We start from the raw sequence: 26,590 nt of genomic DNA on the forward strand, positions 1-26,590 counted from the left end.
GCTGAATCTTATTGAAAACAAAAAAATTCCAAAACGTAATTATTCATAAACGAAGAACCCGCGGAATCTTGAGTCAAAATCCGATAACAGTTTTCACGTAATTTATTACAGATGATCACTCAGACGGAACAGCGGAGGAAATGATGACGGGTGTGATTCAGAGATTAAGAAAAAGAAAAAATACCGTTCTTTGTGAAAGTTGTCAGTTGTGACGTCACGCGTTTAAGCGTTTCATTCTTTTGATTCTTGTTTCAGTTGATTGTGAATTTGAAAAAACATTAAGCTCTACTCTCACGTAGAGGCTCTCTCTTTCTCTCCCTCTCTTGTAAACATGACTAACAAAATAATGTCCATAATATTCCACTTTAAAAAATTTTTGGTTCATTGTCGTACATCCTCAAATGACTCGAGACACTAGAGCATATAAAACAGCTTTATGAATAAAATAAACGAGACGGCCACAACGCAAAGAATGATCGAACAGAATCTTCCAATGCAGGTCATATAACGGCGGATGACACCGCGCGATAAAAATAGGCTACCTGTCTGTCAACCATGGAAAGTAGTGGCAGAGTTCAGAAACTTCCGTCATGAGAACTAACGAATAAAACATACGATCAAGATGAGGAAATGGCTGCAGATGAATTTGTCATAAAAAAAAAAAAAAGCTTCCGAGAAAGACGCAACCGTTCTGGCGCCGAGGAGAGCTCGAGATCTAACGGATTTTTATATTATTTTGGATTTTCGACTCTTATGGTCGATTGACTCAATGATTCTGTTAAAGTAAACGATGAACCTTGGTCCTAACTATTACTCAATCGGAAAGCAAAAGCTCCTTGATATATATATATATATATATATATATATATATATCTATATATATATATATATATATATATATATATATATATATACGCTGTAATTTAGATTGCTGAGAAATCAACTAAAAGTAACTTTTCAGTGAACAATCGATCGTGGTTGTTTAATAAGCGGACCGCCTTTAAGACGTTAAAATCAGTTAGCAACAAAGGTCGTCATTGCCACTGGAGGAGAGGAAGCTGTAGGTAGGAAGGTGAGGTCATGTCCCCAAATTATGCGACTTCCTCGAATAATCCAAAAATATTTGAGACTACGCCGATTAAATAAGACCGTTGTTGGATCTAGGAGGGTCAAATGCTCATGTTTACTTGAACATTTTGAGATTATCTGTAACAAGAAAGTAAATAAATAATGTATATAAATCAAAACATACAAATCAAACGGTGTTCGTGGGGGAAAAAATGTAGATTTTAACAGGATTCTGAGATAGGGGAAACTCTTAAATTGTTGATATAATCAACCATAGCGTGCATATTGTTCGTATTGCTACCGTACTTTTTCAAATGGCAGGTATTAATAAAAAAAATAATTAGGCCAGCTTTTCGTTCGAGACCAAATAAACGAAAATTACAAAACATTTCCAATCACACATGGTTGTCTCCGGTAAAGGACTCTTGCTAAGTATGGCAGGCAGCCACCAACGCCGAGGTTCTCTCTCTCTCTCCCACTTTGATTTCTCCAAAAGATCAAAGTGCACGTTGCATGATTAATAAATTCTACTTCATGAACACATGTTAATCTTTCAATCAGGAAATCTGATAAGATGATGCACACAATTACGAAACTTATCGTTTGACAGATCACGTTCTGTTTCCATCGAGGTCAGTAGAGCAATGAGGATAGCTTCCCACGAATTTGTGGCTGACTGAACCTGTTGAAATTGTTGTTGATCTAGAATTCAGTGAAATTTTTCGAAGTGGTCTAGGTATTGCTTTATTAGCTCTAGGTTAGTGGTTACCAAAAATCCAGTCTTTAAAACTTAGGAATCTCCTAAGGTATTGACTTGGAATCGTATATCCACGATACATATATTTCAGCTGGATTCGCTCGATCTCATTCATTGTATTACATAGTATCGCTTTTTTTTTTTTGGGGGGGGGTCCTTTTCTAGTGATCCTCTTTCGACCCTCTGCTCTTATTGGCCTTCGCTGCCACGTTTATAATAATAATAATAATAATAATAATAATAATAATAATAATAATAATAATAATAATAATAATAATAATATCCTTTATTTCAGCTCAGGGCCATATATATGAAATATACAAAATACAGACAGTAACATACACAATCTAGATACACGAGACAACATGATAAAAAAAATGAATAATCGGCACTTATCCACAAAATAGCTGAGGTAGCATAAAAGATAGTAATCATAATACCGGTAATAGCAGTAATAATATTGGTGAGAAAAAAAAAATGCTTTGAGAGTTATAACAGCTAGTGCACAGATTATATAACTTAAATTTCAACTAGTGACCTTAGGTGGTTACAGTAGTCAGGTCCAGAAGACTAAATACGAAAATTGAGTGTAAAAAAACTTTAACTTGATAGTATTCACAGGAATACTGAAAAAGTAAAATATCAGCAATAAATATAACAGTAATGGCAGAATCTGCAGATGACTTCTTGCCAATACAGAGATTAGGTCCTTTAGGGGACAAAGGCCTCATTTCCCCATCTTTCCCACAATTTAGATCTTCTTGCTTCACTTCTTAGGATGCTTTGTATGAGCGAGTTGCTGCTGTTTCTCACTCGGGTTACCAGACTGGACATTGTTCGCCTAACAATGATTTTTAAATTGTCCGGGTGGTTTTCTATGAACATCTGTGTGGCGGAGTGGTAGCGGTGAGTGTTTGTGAGGTGTCTCAAAATGTCATTGTGCACAACAGTGATGCGTCTCATGGTCTCTCGGGTACAGTTCGTCCAGAGGGAACACCCATAGATACTGTAGCAGTAAGAGCGGAAGCGCAGCAGTTTCGTCTCGGTGACAGAAGGCAAACCTCCTTGCAATCATGTTGCCAGTTCCACATAGTTTACGACGCCTCTGTTCAATGTCTGCCGTATCTTTTAGGTCGTCTCACTAGAAGAACCAACTCAAGTATCTTCGATGCGATCATTGTGATTGCAATCGGCCGGTAGTTTCCAGGGTCAGCTGCATCCTTTAGCTTGTTTTTGATTAATGGTATCAAGAGTAGGGAGTCTGAAAGATACTGGTGAATTATGCACGTATTGAATAGGGCAGCTAGCAAAATGTAAATTATCGGATGGCAGAATCTGAAAGCCTCTGCGGGAAGATCATCACAGCCGGGCGATTTATCATTAGGTAGGCTGTTTATGGCATCGCTGATGTTACCTGGCGTAATACGGTCTGCAAAATGAAATTGAATGTTGTCAGTAAGGAGGTTATCTACATCCCTTCGGGAATTTTGATCATTTATGCAATTCAGGATATTGTTGAAGTGGTCGCCCCACATACTTGCGATAGCCTCGTCTCCAACTGCTTCCCCTACTCTGAGATAACTTTTTAGTTTTGGGATTGAAGGACTGGATATCTTTCCAAAGACGAGGATAATCACCAGATTCTAAGTTTCTAGACATTGCATTGGGCTACCATTTTGCCTCCACAGTAAAAACATTTCTCGTGAGTATGTATACAGATCTTTAACCAAGTCATTCCATCCAGGTATATTACGAAAATTACTTTGACGAAATCTATAAGCAGCCCTGCCCGAAGCAAGCATGGCGGAGATTATGTTAGAATAGAATTCATTCAGATCCCTCCTGTGGTGGTCATTTCTACAATTTGTGTTAGTACCGAGTAAGGTGTCTGCTGGTTGAACTATTGACCGCAACCTGGTTTCCGTGGTCGCCCTAAAGTATCTGGTTTTCTGTTGGTTTTTAAAATCCCAGTTTACCGCTGGTGGGCGGTCAGTTAGGGGTTCAAGGTAAGGAGGGATGGGGTACTGAATGACACCTGTAATGGGATGTGATCGTAGCCCGTTGCAAGATCGTAGCGAATATTGCAGGTCATAATAGAATCATGAAGTTGTGGAGATGTGATGCAGTGGTCCAGCCAGGAGGTTGTAATTGCGTCCGCTCTATTATGTATATATGAATAAGAGGAGGGAGGGAGGAGCATTACATCGCTAATTTGGAGAGAATGATTTTGACAGAAGCGAGTAAGTTCATTATAAAATTGTTTTGTGGTGTGAGAATTAAGGTCCCCATTATACAAATATGATCAGCAGGAGAATCGTGAATAATACTGTGTAACTCCCCTAGGATCATGCAGTAATGATCAAAATTATTGTTATTTTCACAGGGCATATAAACATTCATTTTTACGATTTTAGAGTTCCTACTGTCACTTGAAGCCCTAGCAATCTGTCACTCCTGTAGGTCATCACCTTAATCATATTGTCTAACGATTTGTGCCACAGGAAAGTAAGGGCGACCGGTTATGATTTGATCTGTAACTTGCATCGATGAAGTCGAGAAGGTTCTGAAGTCTTCATGTATTGAATCGCAGATGACAAGGTCATGTGGCCAGAGGAGCGTTTCTTGCAATGCAATGATCCCTTTGAAGTTTTTGCAGAACATGTTTAGGAGAGGAATGTTCCGCTTGAGGCCAAAAATATTCCAAGAGATTATGTTTAATGTATCCATGGCTACTGACGAAGATGAGAGATGAATGCGCTGATCATTTGGGTGGAGGCGGGGTGGGTTAGCCAGGGGGAGTGGGCAGTCACTCGCCGTGGGCGGTTGGCTGGCACTTGCGGTGGAAATGACCCTGGTTGGGGTGTCAGTAAGTTCCCCTGGGGGAGGTTCATTACAAGATTTACAAGCAATGTTCTTAGAATGGTGGAAGGACCAACGACCATTTTATTTCACTGTATTTAAATACTGATTAATTCAAGACCTTTCGCTGCTCACCTTGGAATGAATCGACCATATGCAAAGGAAGCTTTATCAGAGCTTTGGTTTCGCCCTTTTCAGTATCCTGTAACCTACTGTAGTGCGAGAGGAAACTGGTCAAGTTTTCCAGCATTGGCCATGAACATTTTACGATAGATCTAGCTAGGGTACTTATCCGCGGCGGCCTAGACTATGGCAGTTGCGGTTTTTCTATGCAGTTTTACCTACTGAACAAGAATCTTAAGTAATATTTATTCGGACGACTGTAATTAACCACCCAGGGTCCAGTACTAAACACTGCGAAATACATTGGACGCCCCAATCCCAATTGGATGTCGTATCCGCGGTTACGTTCCTTGCCATCCGTGCGGACTACTTCTGTAGAAATACCCATTTTACTTGATTTTGTCTTCTTATTTCGTAATCAAAGATACGGAGGTAAGCTTCTTGTTCATGTCAACATATGATGTACCTACTTTTTTTTTCCGGAGTTGAAAACGAAATTAGATTGTCGCATAAAAAAAAATAACGGTCACGATTCTTGTAATAGCACGAAAACCATATCACAAGAGCACTTTACCTTAACACTGATTTCTTGTTTAGTCTTTCCGCATTATACGAATGAATCAGAACGGCGCGTGCATACCAATGCACAGGCACACTAGAGCCTAAGTATCGAAAACGGATTTATCAAAGATTTTGGTAGAATCATGAAGTAAACAATCTCGAACTCTTAATCAAGCATAAAGCACACCTACTCACAAAGCCGAAGTGTGCTGCCACTTGCTTATATAAGGCATCGTCAACGCATTTGACTTACTCGGGTACGAGGCAGAGGACGACTATAGTCAAGTTCTTCTGACTGTGTATAGGATTACAGTATTAATGCAACTGTTCTTCCGCTCGAGCCGTTCAAATTCATACGTGCAGATTTTAATCACGCAAAAGTTGCTGGTGCGATCACATGGATCCAATCCAAAGATGTCGACCTACTAAAGGTGGAGCGATTTAGTAGAGCATGATAACTACCTTCTAAAGGTGAACGTTTCAGAATTAAAATGGCACCAGAATTTTCCTTTTTGCAGGATCACCGCGATGTTTAAATTATGAACTCGTACGGGATCAGGCTTAACAGGTTTCACGGTTATAACCAAGAACTACAGAAGAGAGGTATTGTTTATACTAACTCTCGCAGAAACTCGTACGCACCCACTAATCACCCGCTTTAAGAATATCAGTCGGCTGTTCTTTGAAAGACTATCGTTTACAAAGAAAATCTCAACGCACTCTTCTTCTTTCCTATCGTTATCCCTACATTAAGGGATCGGTTGCCTGATGCGCCTTCTAGCAAAGGCATCATCCTCCACCAAACCTCTTCTCTTCATACCACACTCCTTACAACATCAGGCATGGTTTATTGTTTACAGTCATTGGTGGTGGGCCTCACCTTTGACTAAAAATGTCCACCTGCAAGGCAGCAGTTGCCATAGTTATTGGCGGTGGGCCTAGCCTTTTACTCAAAAGTAAGACTGCAAGGCAGCAGCTGTCCTTTTAGTCGCCTTTTGTGACACAGGACCTCCGGCGGTAGTATTCTTACACCCCTGCCACAGGATAGCACAGACCTATCAGTATTCAGGACTATTTAGCAAGTGTATCATTACCCTACTAAATTTACGACATCGCTTTCCTGAGAAGCATCACCAGGAGTGGCGGATCTAGTAATCTTCCATAGGTCCTACGGTGGCAGTATATTCTCCACCGCTACCACGGTAATGTAGGGGTGAAAACATCTCACAATTTGCTATGGCTGTTGATTTTCTAATTAAATGCTCTCTCTCTCTCTCTCTCTCTTTCTCTCTCTCGCACACACACAGACACGCGCGCGCGCACGCACCCGATTAACCATTTAGCTTCTCATCGGCTTCCGCTGACATAGGCCTAGCTACATGCAATCAATCACGAGCTAACACTTTATAGACATTTAGGGTCAAGTAAAACAAAAATGGTAAACCAGAATTATGAATGCTCCTTCATCCCAATATTGATTTCAAGCATCTCATTCAATGAAAATTCATCTTCACTTTCTAAGATTTTTCTTAAGAGTTACTGACAGTTATTTCTGCTTTAGTGTAGGTCTAGTCTTGCAAGTCATCTAACACTGGTTTTCTCTTCACTACTAATTCTCGTTTTTTTTTTTTTTTTTTTTTTTTTTTTTGTCAATATATGTATCCTTTGTAACTCAAGTTGCAATATCATGAGCAACCCACATTTTCGGTCTTTAGATTGCTTGAATTTACTTCTTTCCCCCCCCCCCCCCCCCCCCCCCCCCTCCACCCTCACCAACCCCCTGTCTAGTACCATTCCAAATTTCCGACATTTTTAAATTTCATATTGCTTATTTCAGTTAAATGAACTAAACACCTGATTGCGCTTAAAAAAAACATGCGCAACTACTAAACAAAATACGAATAAGCAAAACTCCATATTATTATTTCGGGCTGCTCTATGAGCAAGAGCCCGTGCTAGCATAAAAGCCAGCTTAACAAATAAAAAAAAACAACAACAACAAGCAGGTTGCTGAATACATAGTATGGCCAGGTAAGCATGATCTCTGGCTATGCATTAAAATTTGTAATTCAGTTCTACCTTACATTGGCGTGACCGCTCATCAGCTCAACGCAGGAACGCAACTTCCATCACGTATTGATGTTGATAGCACACAGTCAAACTTACAACTGTCACTTTAACTTACCTACACCCGGAAAGGTTGTCGTAGAAGTACGATGATTTCATGAGAAACGTTTGACTAGGAATGTGCATTTTTGTAAATTTTCGAAAAAGCGTGAATAGGTGAAGTTGCATAGATAATAAAAGGAATATTCTTGTTTCTAAAATAATACGCAAACGACACTGATGTATTACAAATGACTGACGAAATAACTAAATTAAGATTGAATAGCCGAATTGGAAACTCAATCTTCGAATCGTTCTGGCGCCAAATCTTCCAAACGTACGAAGGTTCTATCTACATTTTCGAACTCTCTTGTTCATTATATAATTTGTATAGTAATGTTTTAATTTTCCTTTGTCTTGCAAAGAAAATTATAAAATTTTGTGAGAAGAAAAGTACTTGATAGTTAAGGAAGTATAAGAATCAAGACGAAAATAAGGTAAGACTCCAAAAGCAAAAAAGGAGGTACGCACTATAGCGTATCTTATATATAATTATAATAAAATAGATATAATTATAATAATATAGAAACCACAAGCCATAAACCATCAGTTCTTTGGGTGCCTCGCTCACTTCATAATGGCGAAGGGGTTACTGTGGTTATAACGGTTATCGGGATGTTGTAATCAATCGGTTTACAACACGTGAAAACAATATTATAACTAAAACACATCGATAGAGACCATACTGGCCAAATATAATGGAAATGAAAGTGAGGTAGTAACAGAATTTGAATTCATTTAAATAATACAAAAATAATAAACAAATCTGGAAATAATAGAATGGAATAGAATATAGAATTTAGGCCAAGCACTGGGACCTATGAGGTCATTCATCGCTGAAACGGAAACTCGGGGTAGAAAGGCTTGAAAGAAGCAATAGGAGGAAAACCTCGCAGTTCCACTAAGAAACAAGTGCTAGGAGAGGGTGGATAGCAAGAAGGAAGAGAGAGAATACGAATGGAGGTAGAGTAAAAGGAATGAATGTGGTTGCAACTATGGGCCGAAGGGAGGCTGCAAAGAACCTCCCTACGGGGGTGGGGGGGCGGGGCCGAAATAATAGACCATGTTAAAATAAATCTTCAACAAACAATAGACTACATTAAAATAAATCGCCTTTAACATAAACAGTATTGGGTTTAAATTCTTGTGTGAATAAGTGTTCAGCAGAGTAATTTATATATAAGATTTACTGAATGCTAATGATTTTTATATTTGATTAATGCCTTTTTGGTCCCAGTGTTTTCTGCTTTCTTTTTTAGCACAAGATGACATTCCTCAACCATGAAATTTTTTCATTATTCTTCTAACAAGCCTTCTTGTTTTTTAATGTGCTTTATTTACAAAATTAAAATTATTACCATGTTTGTTCAATGTCTCTTTCAGGATGACAAGTACATAAGTAGCTAAGAGAGCATCTTTTTCGTAAACTCAGTTTTGGAAGGAACTTCAGAACAGATTGCTAAATGAGTCATGCTCTGCTCTAGAACGGTAATATATCATAACTATTTATTTAACTTTTTGTTTGTTTGTATGAACTTCTATCACCTGAAATACACATCTCTAACCCCTCAGTGGAATGCCCGAGTACGAACTCGCGGCCACCGAGGTGGCAATCTAGTACCATACCGACCACGCCACAGGCGCTCTTCAACTTACTTAATGGACTGATTGAGATTTGCTAGTGTCGAAAGAGCAAGCAACGCCGACAAAAGCATAGCTATCAACCCATGTAACTCAAGAAGTGTCAAACTAAAATTTCGTCGGATATACTCGTAAGCCCAGATGGAAGCGAGTCCATCGCAAGACCATGTGTTTGAGACATTTATTATCAGGGCCGTTTCTAGTTCATTAGGCGCCCCAGGCAAGAACTCGTTATGGCGCCCCCCTTCCCTCCAGGCTGGAAATAATAACATAAACAATTTCGAACACAACTAGCATCTCAAGTTCCACAACAAAACAACATACTTTATTAATAAATCATCTTCACGTATATGTATACACAACAAGGAAAAGTATAGACTCAAAAGTATACAAACTATTTTTGTAAATTTTAATAGAATAACACCATTATACATTTTTATTGCAAATCCTACCCAAGATAAATTGAAAAAGGTAATCTTGCCAATCTAAAACCATAGACCTCAATGCATACTATATGTTGAGGGCTATGCTAAAACTATTATATACAAATTTTCTTCACTGATTTTTCATATTTAAAACCTGACTCTTCTTGACTTTCTTGCAGCAAAATCATCTATAGTGTCATCATGCGAAATCTGTTTGGATATTTCTCTATTAATACTAATTATTGCCAGCCCATTTAGGCGCTCCTGTGACATAGTAGACCTTAAATATGTTTTAATGAGCTTAAGTTTAGAGAAGCTTCTCTCTGCAGATGCCACAGTCACAGGTGTAGTGACAGCAATTCTTAATGCCACCCACATGTTTGGATAGATCTCTTTCAGGTCTTTCTCCTCCAGAAAAACAAAACAAGAAGGTCTAATGTTGTCATATTTTGTTTTGGAAATGACTGCATCTCTACAATCAGTTCATCATAATTTAAATCAGAATGCTCCCCAGATGTGAGTGTATTACACAAATCTTCTTGCTTTTCTAGCTCACTAGATGTCAGGTTAGTGAAGTTTATGAGAACACTGAATTTCTTTGCAACATCACTCATCATTCCAGTGCTCTCTCTCAGAGATTCAATGGCCATTTATATATTAATTTTGGATGGCAATTTGGCGCCCCCCAAAGCAAATGGCGCCCCAGGCGACCGCCTGTGCCTAGAAACGGCCCTGTTTATTATTATTTATCACAGTCCTCCAATTCGACTGGGTGGTATTTATAGTGTGGGCTTCCGGGTTGCATCCTGCCTCCTTAGGAGTCCATCACTCTTCTTACTATGTGCGCCGTTTCTAGGATCACACTTTTCTGCATGAGTCCTGGAGCTACTTTAGCCTCTAGTTTTTCTAGATTCCTTTTTAGGGATCTTGGGATCGTGCCTAGTGCTCCTATGATTATGGGTACAATTTCCGCTGGCATATCCCATATCCTTCTTATTTATATTTTCAGGTCTTGATACTTATCCATTTTTTCCCTTTCTTTCGCTTCAACTATGGTGTCCCATGGTATTGCGACATCAATGAGTGATACTTTCTTGATTTTGTCAATCAACGTTACGTCTGGTCTATTTGCACATATCACCCTATCTGTTCTGTTACCATAGTCCCAGAGGATCTTTGCCTGATCGTTTTCTATCACTACAGGTTGGTGCTCGTACCACTTATTACTAATTATTATTATTATGGGTGAATTAAAACAAATAAATTTATTTAATCAGCTGTACACAAGTACCATTTGTTACCTAGGTACTTGGTACTTAGAACATTCTTGTAGCCTACTGGGTCTTTGGTAAAATAAGGATTTGATAATATGATACCCCAAAAACCCTAATTGTACAAGTTAGTGATTCTAAACCTTTTGGAGTAACGGACTCCTTTGAGCATCTGGTGAAAGCAATGGACCCCCTTCCTAGGAAACTGAATGTAATGAACATAATATTCTTATCACCTCTTATGGTGTTACTTTAGTAGGGTGTCTACCTGCGTGTTTTCTGTTTCTACACTGTTTCGCTGCCTTTAGTACTAGCCCGTCGGTGGTCAAATGTCACTAAGTGCATTTTACCACATTTGATCCCCGAGGCTGGCATAAGGTCAGCTTAATCTCAAACAACATTGTACAACCTTTAGTGCTACTTTAGGGACATTTGACCCCCGACGGGCTAGTACTAAACACCGCCTACTATAGTTTGAACGCTGAATGTCTCGTCGTATATACATAGCACTGACAATTCGTTACAAGGAATCAATCATGTTTCTCCTTTTTTTTATGCAAAGATGAATGGCTACTCCGGCAACAAATTAAAAATATCCAACCTCTGACATGGCGACAAGTGAAGACAATCTGACCCCCAGAGGTATGAGCTTGTGTCAATGAACACGAAAGTTCCCCCATAACTCTTCAGTTGAAGTCATATTGTACCTTTTACCTGGTCCTCATATCAATGAGCTAGGTCACCTCTGGCAAGGTCTTCATCGTTGATTGAGTCTATTTATTATTATTGAGAAGATGAACCCACAGGGGCCAATGACTTGAAAATCAAGCTTCCAAAGAATACAACAGCGTTCAGGTAAAGGGAAATACAAAAAGAAGAGAGAGATCTCACTCATCAAACAATACCACTAGATTCCATCTTACGAGAGCACTTCTTCTGACATTAAGAAGTTGGCATAAAGTAAAACAAGACTGATGGGGATTAAGAAGGGAAATGGGAAATGAGGAGGAGTAAACACTATGTAAAAAGGACAGGGCAAAGAATGGAAAGGGAGGAGGAAAAAAAAAGACATACTAGTGACATGAAGAGGAAAAATAAGTAGAGAAGAATTAAAGGATTATACAAATGGAAAAAAAGGAGGAAACGAGAAGAAATTGAGAAAAAATAATGAAATAAAAATAAGTAAATAAGAAAACAGTGGGTAAAGAAGAACTATGAGGCAGAGAATGGGAAAATTACCGGTAGATGCAAATGAAGGGGCAGCAGTAAATACTGAGAAAAAAAAGGCAGCAGAATGGGAGAAAGAAACGGGAAACGAATGGAGGCGGAAGAGGAGGTAGGAAAGGAAGAGTCAGAATAGATGAAAGACAAGAAAGGGAAACGAGAAGGACCTGATGGAAGGAACAAATGAGAAGTAGAGAGGGCAAAAGCTTCACTTAAAGGACACAAAATGCCAAGGAGCCGTGGTCGCTTTCATGTGACTTTTGCACTTAAAAGTGTCTCTCCAACTCAGCTGTGTATTGTTCCATCTACAAAGAACCTCAGACCATAAAGAATCTAAAACTGGTTAGAGGATTATGGCAACAAATGCCCATAATAGAGTGGCCCTCGTCCTCCCCACACATACACATACAAAGAGTCACAATCCCAAGGCATCAAAGAGTCACAATCCTAAGGCATCAGAGGAGACTGTAAAGATGGACTCTTCCTCTACCCTCAGATGTATATTGCTGAACAAGCCAGGTAGACCCCTGAGATTGATCTAAATGAGCAGAAACATAAACTCACACTACCAGCCCTGTGGTGTTCAGAACATCGCATAAAACAGCTATGTCTGTGACAATTGGAAAAGTGGGTCATTGGTACATCCATGGATTAACAGGCGTATTTCAATGAAACTGGATGGCTAGTAGTCTGTGGAAGCATGGGCACTCCCCTCTGCACCTTCAAGGAGATACGAACAGGACAGGAAGAATCAAAGCCAGCCTTCCTCTCCTGCGAAGACTGAGGAGGGGCACCTGGCCACAAGCAAGCACAGTGAGTAATTAGTGACAAGCAAGACGACTTCTTAACCTTCTTGCAGAGGGCTGCCATCCCGGACTTCTTCTTTGCTTCCTCTGGTTTCAAGATCGTTGGTGCAAAGAAGGCAAGAGGAGAAGGATAATAAGGAAGAAGAGGCAGACTAATAAGGAAGAAGAGCCAGACAAAATCAAGGAGGGAGTGATCTATTAACCTGAAAGAGAACCACAAACATCAGCAGCAACTACATCTCGTCGGAATGCATGGGGTTATCCCTACAGCAAGAGCAGGAGCGAGTAGATTGGTCACCATCCATACAAGGAATACCTTCCTATAACCAACCAAGGGGTAATGACCAGGTAAGAATCCAGCAGCAGAAACAGGGGTCTCATTAGAGGAAGATCGTCGATGGGTAATCAGTGAGAAAAATATATACAGGCAGTCATCGGGTTCTTGAGACGCGTCGTAAGCCGGAACAATGTAAAAAATTCTAAGAAACCTTACTTTTAATACTTTGAGTACACTCAAAACTATGTAAACTGCATTCTTATTGCATTTTTCATCAAAAAACCTTCAAATATTGATTATTTTGCATTTTTGGTGTCATATTTCTTCTGCCAGATCAGCGTCGTAGGCATCGTAACCCTGGAACATGCATCGTAACCCTGGCAATAATTTCTGATGGATATAATTGAAAAGCGCCTTAACTTCGGAACGTTGTAAGCCTAACCCGTCGTAACCCGGGGACTGCCTTACTATTGTTTCAAGTGTCATGCACCATGCCCTCTTTGGTCTCTGTCTCTTTAATCCTAACCTCCTTCACTGGGCAAGTGACCAAGAACAAGTAGAATGCAGATAATTGTTCACTGTTGACAAAAACCCACATACTATATCAGTCCATAAACACCTATGCTGATCATCCTTCCTCACAAGAAAATCAGGCACCATCATTCATAGCACAGTAAATGTAAACCCCAAAAAAGTGTAGTCAGAAAGAGAAGTCATCAAAATATTCAACAAAAGACAATAGTCTATCAACTGTGCAGATGTGAAATCCTGTCCCTTCACTCAAATGAAGACAGGTGCCCAATTTCCGCACAGTTTGTGGACCACATGGCATGAATAATGACACATAGCTGTTCGAGCACCTTAGGATCTAGCCACACATGCATATTACAGGTACTTAACACAGACACCCATTTTATATGGCCCCTTTTTTTTTATAGGAATGCAATGTCAGGGGTGACTTTGTATACAGCAAATTTAAAGAAAATACATTTCCTTATAAAGGAAATGGAAACAATATAAATTTCCTTATAAAACATCTTTGCCTTCTCTGTGATGGGCAGTCCTCAGATGAGGACGATTTATACATATATCACTTTATCCAACTCAGGTCACTTTGGCCTTTCTTACTGCTTACATTTGTGTTGTAGTTAGCCATAATTTCAAAATTCTCTTTATATCTCCTAATGCAGATGAGCTGATTTTTTGCTTATTCATTAACTGTCTTTGTATCAGCATCCAGTTTTTTCTATAAACTGAATTTTTGGGAGCTAGGTAATACCTTATAAGGAAAAGTTAATAACAACATGAAACTGCTGTTGGCTTACAAACGCTTAATATGGCTGGAAATATGAAAAACACCAATGACTCCCAGTTTCAAGAATACTTGTGTCACTACTTCCTCCAAATCACATGTAGTCAAGAGATGGCCTTCAAGCTTCATAAAATTTCTGTAGATCTGTTCAATCTTTCCCAGTAATGCATGACATTTGAAACCTAGCCAAGCTAGGTATTAGTTGAAAGAAAATACTACTGTACAAATTTTTCTTCCAAGAAAAACTTGTTGGAAATAACTTAATAAATACCTTGATGAAACTGTCTGAAAACTGATAATCAAATGTTAAAAAACAAACTTTTTATTTATTTCAATCCTGAACACAAACTGGCAATAAACTACCAAGAGTCTTTTTTCAAGATGGTCATCTATGGGCTTGGATATATGTATACCGAAAGCTACAGTTCAGTGTAATTGTTTCAGTTAGTACTACGTAAACACTTTGGACAAGGCACTGTATTAAATTCTAATATTCCTGACTATGTCCCCTTAGGCTGGATAGATGGGTTAAAGTCATGCGACACTGCTTTGATATGTTCATAAGATGGAAGAATTTCAGCAGTACAGGTGCTTTCACACTATACTGTATTATCACGTGGCATGTTACTTCAGTCACACAATCTATCACGCCATACTATTATCTGGCATTGATTTGCCTCACAATTTTTATCAGTTGGTGCTGAAAACATAATGACTATTCAAGATGTTCACTGCCATAGAACACTGGTTAGATATGGGAAAAAATCTCAAGTTATTGCTCTCAATAACAGATGAAACTTCTGTTCAAACTAGATGTGAATGGTCTCCAATATTTATGGGGGACAATCATAAAATCTGTAAACATAATGCTGACCGATTATCTCAGAAGATACATTTTGCTTACCACTGAAGTCACTAAAAATAACCTAAGATAGTATACAATATCATGGTTGACAGATTTCCACATACTGTATATTTTTATGAGGCAGCTGGATATAATAACTGCCATCAAAGATGACAAACTCTCTCAATGCATGCAGATAACAACACAGGAAAACCTGCATAAACAAACTTATTATATAATGAAAACAGAGGAACTAAACCTTGATAGGAAGATCCCATCACATTTGGAAGCATGATACTGAGAGTATAGGAAATTTCTGCCAAGGCCTTTGATATTCTAATATTGCTTCTTATATTTCTTACTTAAAAGAGATGTTGGGCCAGAGTTTAATTCTGTGATGTTAGAAAAGGAAAAGCATAAAATCTCCACAACACACAATTTTAAAGAAATACATACAGAATCATTCATTTTACCATTGTAACTTCAAGTGAGCTATATGAATCTATTTTACATGAATAATAAGCATACCTAAACCCCTAGTGGGAAAAGGGTCCACCTGGTTTTGGCTTGCTACTGCTGCAGCATACAAAGTCATGTGGAAACATTAAATGGCCAGTCAGAGAAGCTTGAGATTAGGGACGGCAAACGAAACAATTTCCCTCAACTGTCTCAAGAGTGCTGTTCAGGACAGGTAGATAAGTACAGACCGCATTGGGCATGAAAGTATGGCAGCTCCAACAAAAGCACAGATGCTTTTGGGGAATTGTTTAAATCACTTCATGTTTGAAAAAAAAACATATACGTACTATTTGCAATAATTACCAGGCATGTACAAAGGGTGTGGAGGGCTTGGGCTGTTCAAGCACTCATTCTTTAAAATGATATTGTTAGTATACAATAAAGTTTTGTACATACTTACCTGGCAGATATATACTTAGCTTACGTCTCTGACGTCACGACAGAAAATTCAAAACTCGCGGCACACGCTACAGGTAAGTCAGGTGATCTACCTTACCCGCCGCTGGGTGGCGGGTGTAAGAACCAGTCCCCCTTTCTTGTCAGATTTTTTCTTCCACCTGTCTCCTGAGGGGAGGCTGGGCGGGCCATCAGTCGTATATATCTGCCAAGTAAGTATGTACAAAACTTTATTGTATACTAACAATATCATTTTTGTACATGAACTTCCCTGCCAGATATATACTTAGCTGATTGACACCCTTGGTGGAGGGAAAGAGACACATACTCACCTAGAAAGTGGGGACAACACATGTTAAAGGAATAAAATATATACCCTTGGTTCTTACCTGATCTAGGCAGAAGACTTCATAGTTACTGTCTATTAGTCTGCGTTGCCTAAAGAGTTTCAGTGAGAGCGTGACCTATAGCTGAAGAACTCTTTGGGTCTACCAATGGGAACTGAGTCCACTTACCTGGCAGAATCTAAACAGGGTCTGGTCAATGGGGATCAACCCACTTACGTGACAGAGCCTATCACTACCAAATGCAAGGAGCCTCAAGCACAACCGATCACCTAACCAATTACAAATATTAGTATACGAAAGAAGGAGCTGCCTCCTGCAACCTCCTTCGTACAACCAAAAAACTCAATACCAAAAACTAACAGGGAAAAAGATTAAAAAGGATGTGTTTCAGCTCCCTGCCCCAGCACTGAATCCGCCGATACGTAAGGGCCTAGCCCAAAGCACTTTTCATACGTAATCGTTACGTCCTTCAGGTAGTGATTGGAGAAGACTGATTCACACCTCCAAAAAGTGGCCTTCATGAGGTTTTGCAATGACATATTCTTCTTGAAAGCCAAAGACGTCGCGATGGCCCTTACTTCGTGCACCTTGACCTTCAGAAGACTAAACTGTTCCTGATTGCACGATGTGTGGGCTTCTCTAATAACATTCCTGATAAAGAATGAGAGGGCATTTTTAGATAAGGGCCTACTGGGGTCCCTTACGGAGCAACAGAGATTTCTTGCATTAGCCCCAAGTCTTCTCTTCCTCTGAAGATAAAATTTAAGGCTTCTCACCGGGCAAAGAGATCTCTCCTCTTCTGTCCCAACTAAGGAGGATAAGCTTTTAATTTCGAAGCTCCTGGGCCACGGTGAAGATGGGTTTTCATTCTTGGCCAGGAAAGCCGGAAGAAAAGAGCAAACCGCGGAGCCTCCTTGGAAACCTACCTCACCTTCTAGAGCCTGCAGCTCGCTGACTCTCTTCGCTGAGGCTAACGCACAGAGAAAAAGTCTTCATCGAGAGGTCTCTGAACGAAGCTGTATGGGGAGGTTCGAATCTTGAGGACCTCAGGAAGAGCAGTACGACATCTAGGTTCCAGCTAGGGACTAAGCAAGAGGTTCTTTTAACCGTCTCAAACGATTTGATTAAATCATGGAGGTCCTTATCTTCGGATATGTTTAATCCTCTGTGACGAAAAACTGAAGAAAGCATGCTCCTGTAGCCCTTGATGGTAGACTACTAACCCGCATTTTTCTCTCAGGAAGAGAAGGAAATCTGCTATCTGAGTCACAGAGGTACTGGAGGAGGAAACTTTATGAGTCCTGCACCAACGTTCGACTGGTAGACTCTGGTGGTGGAAGGTCTACGTGCATTGGCAATAGCCCTTGCAGACTTTGCCGAAAATCCCTTAGCTCTGACGAGACTCTTGAAAGTCTGAATCCACTCAGGCTGAGAGCGGGGAGGTTCTTGTGAAACCTGTCGAAGTGGGGCTGTTTGAGCAGATCGACTCTTAGTGGTAGGGATCTTGGAACATCCACTAACCATTCCAGTACCTCTGTGAACCAGTCGTGGGCAGGCCAGAACGGAGCTATCAAGGTCATCCTGGCTCCTTAGAAGCTGCGAACTTCCTTAGCGTTTCCCCTAGAATCTTGAAAGGCGGGAACGCGTAAAGATCCAGGTTTTTCCAATCCATCAGGAATGCATCTATTGACACTGCTCTTGGGTCCGCAATAGGGGAGCAGTATAGATCTATCCTCGCATTCCTGGAGGTCGCAAAGAGGTCGAGATGGGGCCTGCCCCACGTCTTCCACAGCTCCTGGCATACGTCCGAGTGCAGAGTCCACTCTGAGGGAAGGACTTGATTCCTTCTGCTTAGCAGATCCGCTCTGACATTTCTTTCTCCCTGTACGAACCTGGTGAGGAGACTTATCTTCCTTTCCTCCAACCAAAGGAGGAGCGATCTCGCTGTCTCGTACAGGGAGAAAGAGTGAGTCCCCCCCTGTTTCCGAATGTAAGCCAGGGCTGTGGTGTTGTCCGAGTTGATCTGAGCTGACTTTCCCTTCACGAGAGGTTCGAAGGCTTTGAGAGCGAACCAAATCGCCGTCAGCTCTTTCCCGTTGATGTGCCAGGACACCTGATCCCCCATCCAGGTGCCTGACACTTCTCTCGACCCGAGAGTAGCTCCCCAACCTATGTCCGACGCGTCTGCATTTACCACTGGGCTGGGTTCTGAACGTGCAAGGAAAGGCCTTCCTTGAACAGGAGAGGGTCTAGCCACCAACGGAGATCCTCCTTTATCACTTGCGAAATCTTGAACGCAAAGTCTAGACCCTGAGATCTTCGGTTCTAGTTCCTCGTCAGGAAGAACTGAAGGGGTCTGAGGTGCAACCTCCCTAGAGAAACGAATTGCTCCAGCGAGGAGAGTGTCCCCAACAGACTCATCCCCTCCCTCGCTGTGCATACATCTTTCCCTAGAAAGGTTGCGACCTTCTCCGAACATTGGGTTATCCTCTCTGGGGAAGGATATGCCCGAAAAGCCTGAGAAGCCATCCGAATCCCCAGATAGATACAATCTTGACTGGGGATTAGTTGTGACTTCTCGAAATTCACTAGCAAACCCAGAGAAGCTGCTAAGTTCAACGTTAAGCGTAGGTCCTCCAGACATTTTTCCCTCGACTTGGCCCTGATTAGCCAATCGTCCAAGTAGAGGGAAATCCTCACTCCCTCGAGATGAAGCCACTGAGCAACGTTCTTCATCGGCCCTGTGAAGACTTGGGGGGCTGTGGAAAGGCCGAAGCATAGGGCCCTGAACTGAAACGCGTTCCCTCCCCACATGAATCTTAGAAATTTGTGTGACGAAGGATGGACCGGCACGTGGAAGTAAGCGTCCTGAAAGCCCAGTGACACCATCCAGTCCCCAGGACGAAGAGCTGCTAAGACTGATGAAGTCGTCTCCATAGCGAACTTCCTCTTCTTCACAAAGACGTTCAGGGCGCTTACGTCCAGAACCGGCCTCCATCCTCCTGAGTTCTTGGGAACAAGGAACAGACGGTTGTAGAAACCCGTGGAAAGAGGGTCCTCTACCATCTCTATTGCCTCTTTCTCGAACATCAGCTCTACTGCTAGAGCGAGGGCTTGATTAATGAGTGGGTCTTTGTATTTGGCCACCAGCTCCCTTGGTGTGGTGGTCAAAGGTGGCCTCGAGATAAATGGAATGAGGTATCCCCTCTTGATGATAGCGAGGGACCAGTTGTCCGCCCCCTTCTGTGCCCAGACGTCTGCAAAATTCAGAAGTCTGGCACCCACAGTCATCTGGAGGACACGAGAGCTATTTCTTGGCCCTAATAGACCGAGAGAAGGTCCTTCCTCTTCTAGGTGGTCTCGAACCTCTGGAGGAAGAAGTGCGGGACGAAGGGCCTCCTCGAAAGGGCTCTTGCCTACTCTGATTGTCCTTCTTCGTTTTCTGCTGGAACGAAGGTTTCGGGATCCTAGCTGAACGAGCCAGCATATCCTGCGTTGCTTTTGCTGACAACGAGCTGGAAATGTCGTTGATTATCTTCTTCAGGAAGAGCTGCGGAGAAAGTTGAGAGTATAACAAGGAAGCTCTCTGTGCATGGGAAACAGCCTTGGTAAGAAAGGAGCAGAAAACTGCCCTTTTCTTTACTACTCCTGCCCCAAAAAGGGAAGCTATCTCCCCGGATCCATCTCTCACTGCCTTGTCCATACAAGACAGCACCGCGTGAAGATCTTCAGGTGTAAGAGAGTCTTGATCTTGGGTCCTCTTAGCCATGACTCCAAGGGTCCAGTCAAGAAAGTTAAAAACTTCTACGACCCGGAACATTCCCTTCAGAAGGTGATCCAACTCGCTCATACCCCACGTCGTCTTTGCAGAGTTAAGCGCCGAGCGACGTGCGGAATCAACCAACGAAAAGAAGTCCGAGTCCGCCGAAGAGGGAAGAGTCAGACCCGAGGGCTCTCCTGATTCGTACCAGAACCCCATCTTTCCCGTAAGTTTGGACGGGGGAAAAGAAAAGACGGTCTTCCCTCTTTCCTCCTTCGAGACCAACCAATCGTCGAAGTTCTTGAGAGCCTTCTTCATCGACACTGTCGGTTTCATCTTAACGACTGAAGACTTCTTCGATGTATTAGTCGTCGAAAATAAGGACGGAGGTGACGGAGGAGCAACGGTCGAAAGAGACTCCCCAAAATCTTGCAAGAGGAGGTCGGTCAGTCTCTTGTACGACGACACTGAAGCATCCTTAGGCAAATCTTCCTCCGAATCCCCAAGATACTCTTCAGACGAATGACGCTTAGAAGATCTACTGCAAGGAGGAGAGCTTTTCCTCGAAGAGCGCCTACTGGGAGAATGTCCACTGGGAGAGCGCCTACATGGAGAGCGCCCACTTGGAGAGCGCTTACAGGGAGAGCGCCTACTGATAGAGCGCCTACTTGGAGAGCGCCTACTAGGAGAGCGCCTACTTGGGGAGCGCCTACTAGGAGAGCGCCTACTAGGAGAGCGCCTACTAGTGGAAGCTCGCCTGTCGGAAGCAAAGTCCATGTCCACAGATGAGCGCCTGGACAAGGGAGAGCGCCTATCAGGCTCTCTGCGCCTGCTAGGCTCTTGGCACCTACCAGCCTCAATACGCCTGCCAGGCTCTTGGCACCTGTCAGACTCAAAACCCCTACCAGGCTCTTGGCGCCTGCCACGGGGAGAAAAAACTTCCGCGGAAGAGTCCCTGTCTGAAGCACGGTGCTTACAAGGCTCTATGCGCCTATCCAATCGGGAGTGATCAAAAGGAGAGGAATGCCTCCAATGGCGCCTACTAGGCTCTTGGCACCTACAAACTTCTGTACGTTCGACCAAGGGCGAACGGAATCCTGGCGAGGGAAGAGCCACTGGAGAACAGCGCCTACTAGGCTCCGAGCGCCCGTCAAAAGGAGAGCGGCTACCAGGCGAAGAACTCCTCCTTCGCTCCTGACGAGTACGAGGCTCTTGGCGCCTGTCAAGCTCTTGACGCTTAACCGAAGAAGAGCGGAAATCCTGAGGAGAGCGCCTGTCAGGCTCCTTGCGCCTGACATGCTCAATACGCTTGCTGGGGAGAGAGGAGAGCCTACTCGGAGAGCGATCCCGAACTTCTTCTGACGTCCTACTACGAGGCTCAAGAACTTCTCTAGCAGGAGGAGCGCGAGCAGAAGAGACGTTCCTTGACTTCTTCACCGGAAGCGAGGCGTCCTTCCGACGATGAGAAGACACGGCAATAGAATCTGCTAAAGCCGCAATCTGCGCCTGCAGACCCACCAAGATGCGAGCAGGAGATCTCTTGAATTCCTCTACAGGAGACGTAGTCCAAGACCGAACAGGAGAAGTGCAAACTGCAGAATTCTTGGCTCTCTTGCATTCCACTTCAGGTTCTTCCGCGAAGGATTCGGGGCTGGAAGGAAGGGCGCAAGGTACTTTCCAGGGCCTCTTGAGAGGGCGAGACGACTCCGAGGCGCTCCATCTACGCTTAGGCGACGAAGATGACGAGAAACACTGGCGCAATACCTCCTTCTTGGCTCGATCCAAGGCAGCCTGGGAACGAGCAACAGGATCTGCCGAGGGGACGCCTGACCGGTGGGGGTTCTCCCTAACCTTCCTGCGGCTTTTCACTTTCCTCCTCCACTGGGTCTGGGAGTCTGGAAGAGGTCTAGGCCTGGAAGCGTTAGTGAGCCGGTCAGACGCACCCTCCACTGCACTAGGGGCACTGCACTGATCACTTGCACTGTCACTCTTACCTTGTAGAGAGCGAGCGAAGCTCTCCTTACTCCTGATCGAGGCTCTCCCGGAAGCAACTCCCAAAAACGAATCTTCGGGTTCAAAGCTGGGCGCAGGGGCTGAAACAAGAGAAGGAACTACTTCTGCTACAGGGTTCTCAACGTCCATTTCACTCACTCTCGATCTACTTGAGCTCCTTGAAGAAGCCTTGCGCGCCCTATCCTTCTCCAACTTCCTTAAATAAGAAGATAGAGCCTTCCATCCATCTTCATCCAAACTCTCGCACTCTTTACAAGGGTTAACGAAAGAGCATTCATTCCCTCTACATACCATACATACGGAGTGAGGATCCAAAGCAGCCTTTGGAAGCCTCACTTTACAGTCACTCACTGAACAAACTATAAATAGAGCAGGTTTCTTAACCTCAGAATCATCCATGATTATTAATCCAAAGAAAAATCCAAAAGAAAATCCAAATAAACAATCCAAAAAGTGTATGCCAAGCCAACAGACAAAGGGTACTTCACCAAAATCCAATTCGTCGGCAACAAGAAAGAATCTAACTATCGGAGGACTGAACAACAGGTGTTGTCCAGCCGGCGACAGAAAAAAATCTGACAAGAAAGGGGGACTGGTTCTTACACCCGCCACCCAGCGGCGGGTAAGGTAGATCACCTGACGTACCTGTAGCGTGTGCTACGAGTTTTGAATTTTCTGTCGTGACGTCAGAGACGTAAGCTAAGTATATATCTGGCAGGGAAGTTCATGTACAAAACTGCTTTGTTGTTAGTGAGCCTATTTCTGGTCTCCAGCATCTCTACTTTACCAGCAAGCACACATATAGAATCAAGTACATACAGGCATATAATTGACCCCGCTTATTCGTGGGGATGGGTTCCAGGCTCCCCCCAATAACTAGAATCCATGAATACTTAGAACCCATAAAATAAAAATGCTTAACACTACCTACTATGTTAGTTCAAACTAAAGAAAAACAGACTAAAAATGCTTCTATCTGAATTTTTCAATAGTTTTATCACAAAAAGTGCATTTAATCACAAAATTAATATGAAAATTTAGTAATTTGTGGATATTTCTCAGAAATATACTGCAAATACACGAATTTCCCACGAATAATGAGTAGATATGGTCCATAGAGAAATTTGCCAATATGCAAGTCTGAGAATGTCAAGAACACGAACAGGAAAGTCTTTCTCCAAACTCACTCAATGTACACGTAACAAGAAATGCAGTAAGAAAAGGCTATCATACCTCTTCTACTTGAAAACATTTTTAGTGAGACCAACAATACATATATTCAGGCACTGCACACAGACAGCTGTGGGAGACAGTTTTTGACAGCACCAGTTAGTTTTCTAATACAAACCTATTAGTTTACATAATACACAAATTACCCTCCCCCATCCCACTGTTCTTGCAATGTTTTTTCACAGCAAGGGAATACTAGCTCACCAGGTATGCTGTGGGTATATCAAGTGTGCAAACCACCCTTTCACTTTCTTACAACAGGCATTACTTATAACTGAAAAATTATATATTTCATAATACAGGATCCATCACCAAACAGGAAAGGGGGAATTGTCTCTCAATCATGGCTATGTATGAGCAACCTTAAATTTCAACATTCCTGTTACGCAGGTTCCCATACACGCCCATCTGACACAACATAAGAGGGGTTCGATAGACAGGGCCCCATGCTGGAGTGTGGCATGAGCTCCAATCTAGGGGAAAATATCAGATGATTAACTCTCCCCTATTGGCTAAGCATAGTCATAGACTGGAAACTCTTGTGTGTTGCATCCAACAAGGCTGGCTCGAATACAGCAAGAAAATTAGAAGTGACCGATTACACATCATTCATACAACTGGTTTTGCTTTAAACCTTAGAGAAGACACTATTCGGTCCAACAGGAACTTGGTAGCTACATACATGCTGCAACCACAAGACTCAAGGAAAATGAATCCAAGGACTTAAGGGTAACATCCCAACAAGAGATAAGCATCATTCTTGGTTTCATTCCTTTGAGACGAGTAATGATCAAGATAGTAATATGCTTTTTAGTACTTGCCAAGAAAATTATACCACACACATACAAGTGCCACAGGTGTGGCAGCTCCACACCAGCCCTCATTGTCTGTGACACCTTAAAATTCTTCCAAAATGCAAAGGATGAAGCAATGCCCCTTACCAGAGGAGATCTCATATGGCTTCTTTCTTGCACTAGCCCACAGTCATGAAAAGACAATACTACACTCAGGTGTAAAATGACATGGCCTTCACTAGTATTCAAGTACAGCTCTTACCAGTTACAAGCATTGGCTATTACCAGAAATCTCAAAGGGAGGAAAGAATGAATGATGCTTCTGTTGGGAACTCAAGAGTTTTGCATCTTCACCATAAATACCATTGCCAAAAAATTTGAGGGAGTCACACCTCAGGGTATACAGTAACCGAGAGAGGATTCACAGGACAAATGAAACCAAATTCAAGGAAATTTCAATTCCCAAAGAGAGCAAGACTTCTCAAATCTTATTAGAAACATGGTGATCTCTGGCAAATGAGATATCCATGTCCTAGAGATAATGCTTTACACCAGGCATACCATACCCCTCCACCCTTTAGTCAGCCTGATTTCTGTGTCTCCACAGCATGATGGTTTTACATCCAAACAGCTTGAGTAGCTTAGCTACCCACTGAGCTGCCACCCACCAAGATACAAAAGAGAAGATATCAAGATGTGTGAGTAGCATCATGAACTACGAGATGACTGTTTACTGATACCAGCCTCCAGCCTTTGATGCCCAGGGAACAAAAAAGCTCTTCCTGTACAAGATTTATTTTTCATTCTTGTACAGGACGAGCTTTTTTGATTGATTTATATATTTTAGGCATACACCCCAGCACTGGGGCAATTAAGGCCATTCATCGCTGAAACGGAAATTGACAGTGAAAAGGTTTGAAAGGTGTAATAGGAGGCAAATCTTGCTGTTGCACTATGAATCAACTGGTTGGAGAGGGTGGAAAGCAAGATAATAAGAACTGAGGTACAATAAAAGGAATGAAAGAAGTTGCAGCTAAGGGCTGAAGGGACCCTGCAAAGAACATAAGTAATGTCTAAATTGCACCACATGAGGTGTACAGAAGGCCTACGGGGTTCCTGTATTAGGGACAGGGAAGATTTTATACCTAGTCACATAGCCTGTACACACCACTTGTTATTGACACTCCTGAAGCAACTAGTATCCCCTACAGCTGTCCAGCCACCCTGCCTCCAGTGCATCTAAATACAAAAGCATCTCTGGAGGTGTACAATTTAAGGGAACTGTTATGAAGAGGTTCCTGTCATTCACCCACTAGCCAAGATTGTCCCTCACTTCCTGGCTGAGGGGCAAAAGATGAAAGGGAGGAACGCCGGATGCCAATCAGCACTGATTCAGGCACCTATGAGTGCTAGTGGCGTTTATGTGAGGCACAGTCAGTTTCAAGAATGACAGGAGGCAGGACTTGCCAAAGACATGCTGGTTATTCTCGCCAAGACAGGAGCAGTGCTATCACCTCCCTAAACTTGCTGACATGAAAGTCTTGCCATCAGAATCTCAGGTCAGTAAGCTAATAACCATGTACCTGGGATCTATTTTGTGAAATGGAATACTCTACAGTATAATCAATGGGTTTGTATGAAATAGTCATAAGAATTTCCACAGAAAAATGAGTATCTTGCCTACATAAATGTTAATAAGACCCTTATCCAAACACCTTGAAGCTGAGAGCCATTCAGTACCAGAAAAAAAAATCGAGATAGGCAGTGTACACATTTAAATCTAAGACATGAGAACACTGGCAATAGGCTAAAAAAGGAAAATGAAAAGCTTCATTTTGCATTCAACAGCCTTCAGGAGTTCTCCCCACAATTCTTTCATGCACTGTTCCTGGGTAATAAAAATATTCTTAGGATTCCTGCCCTTCCCAATTGCACTATATATAACTGACCTTCAAATCTTATCACTGACCAATTTAACTTAGGTACATGAAGACCTGGGTTTCCTTTGCACAATACATTACTAGTTCATCAGTCCTGATTTTATACCACAACAGACCCATGCAGTGCATATATATATAATATATATATATTATATATTATATTATATATATATATATTATATATATATATATTATATATTATATATATATATATATATATATGGGATATATATATAATATATATATTATATATATGC

The 26,590-nt window shown here is 41.9% G+C and overlaps 1 protein-coding gene and 1 long non-coding RNA gene across 6 annotated transcripts in view; one reads left to right on the forward strand and one right to left on the reverse strand.

Moving 5' to 3' along the window:
* LOC135210304 (uncharacterized) overlaps nucleotides 1–7,537 on the reverse strand; it is a 40,276-nt gene extending 32,739 nt beyond the window's left edge. For 2 of the 5 annotated variants that reach the window (XR_010313493.1, XM_064243188.1), the window contains exon 1: nucleotides 7,448–7,535. The gene's annotated coding sequence lies outside the window, so the exon portion shown is untranslated. Of the gene's footprint in view, nucleotides 1–7,447 lie in introns of all 5 variants that reach the window. The other 3 variants (XR_010313496.1, XR_010313495.1, XR_010313494.1) reach the window with 2 other exon arrangements.
* Nucleotides 1–26,590, forward strand: part of LOC135210309 (uncharacterized) — a 163,616-nt gene that overhangs the window by 41,310 nt on the left and 95,716 nt on the right. The window lies entirely within an intron of this gene.

This window comes from Macrobrachium nipponense, chromosome 39, assembly GCF_015104395.2.
Source record: "Macrobrachium nipponense isolate FS-2020 chromosome 39, ASM1510439v2, whole genome shotgun sequence".
In the NCBI taxonomy this organism is placed as follows: domain Eukaryota; kingdom Metazoa; phylum Arthropoda; class Malacostraca; order Decapoda; family Palaemonidae; genus Macrobrachium; species Macrobrachium nipponense.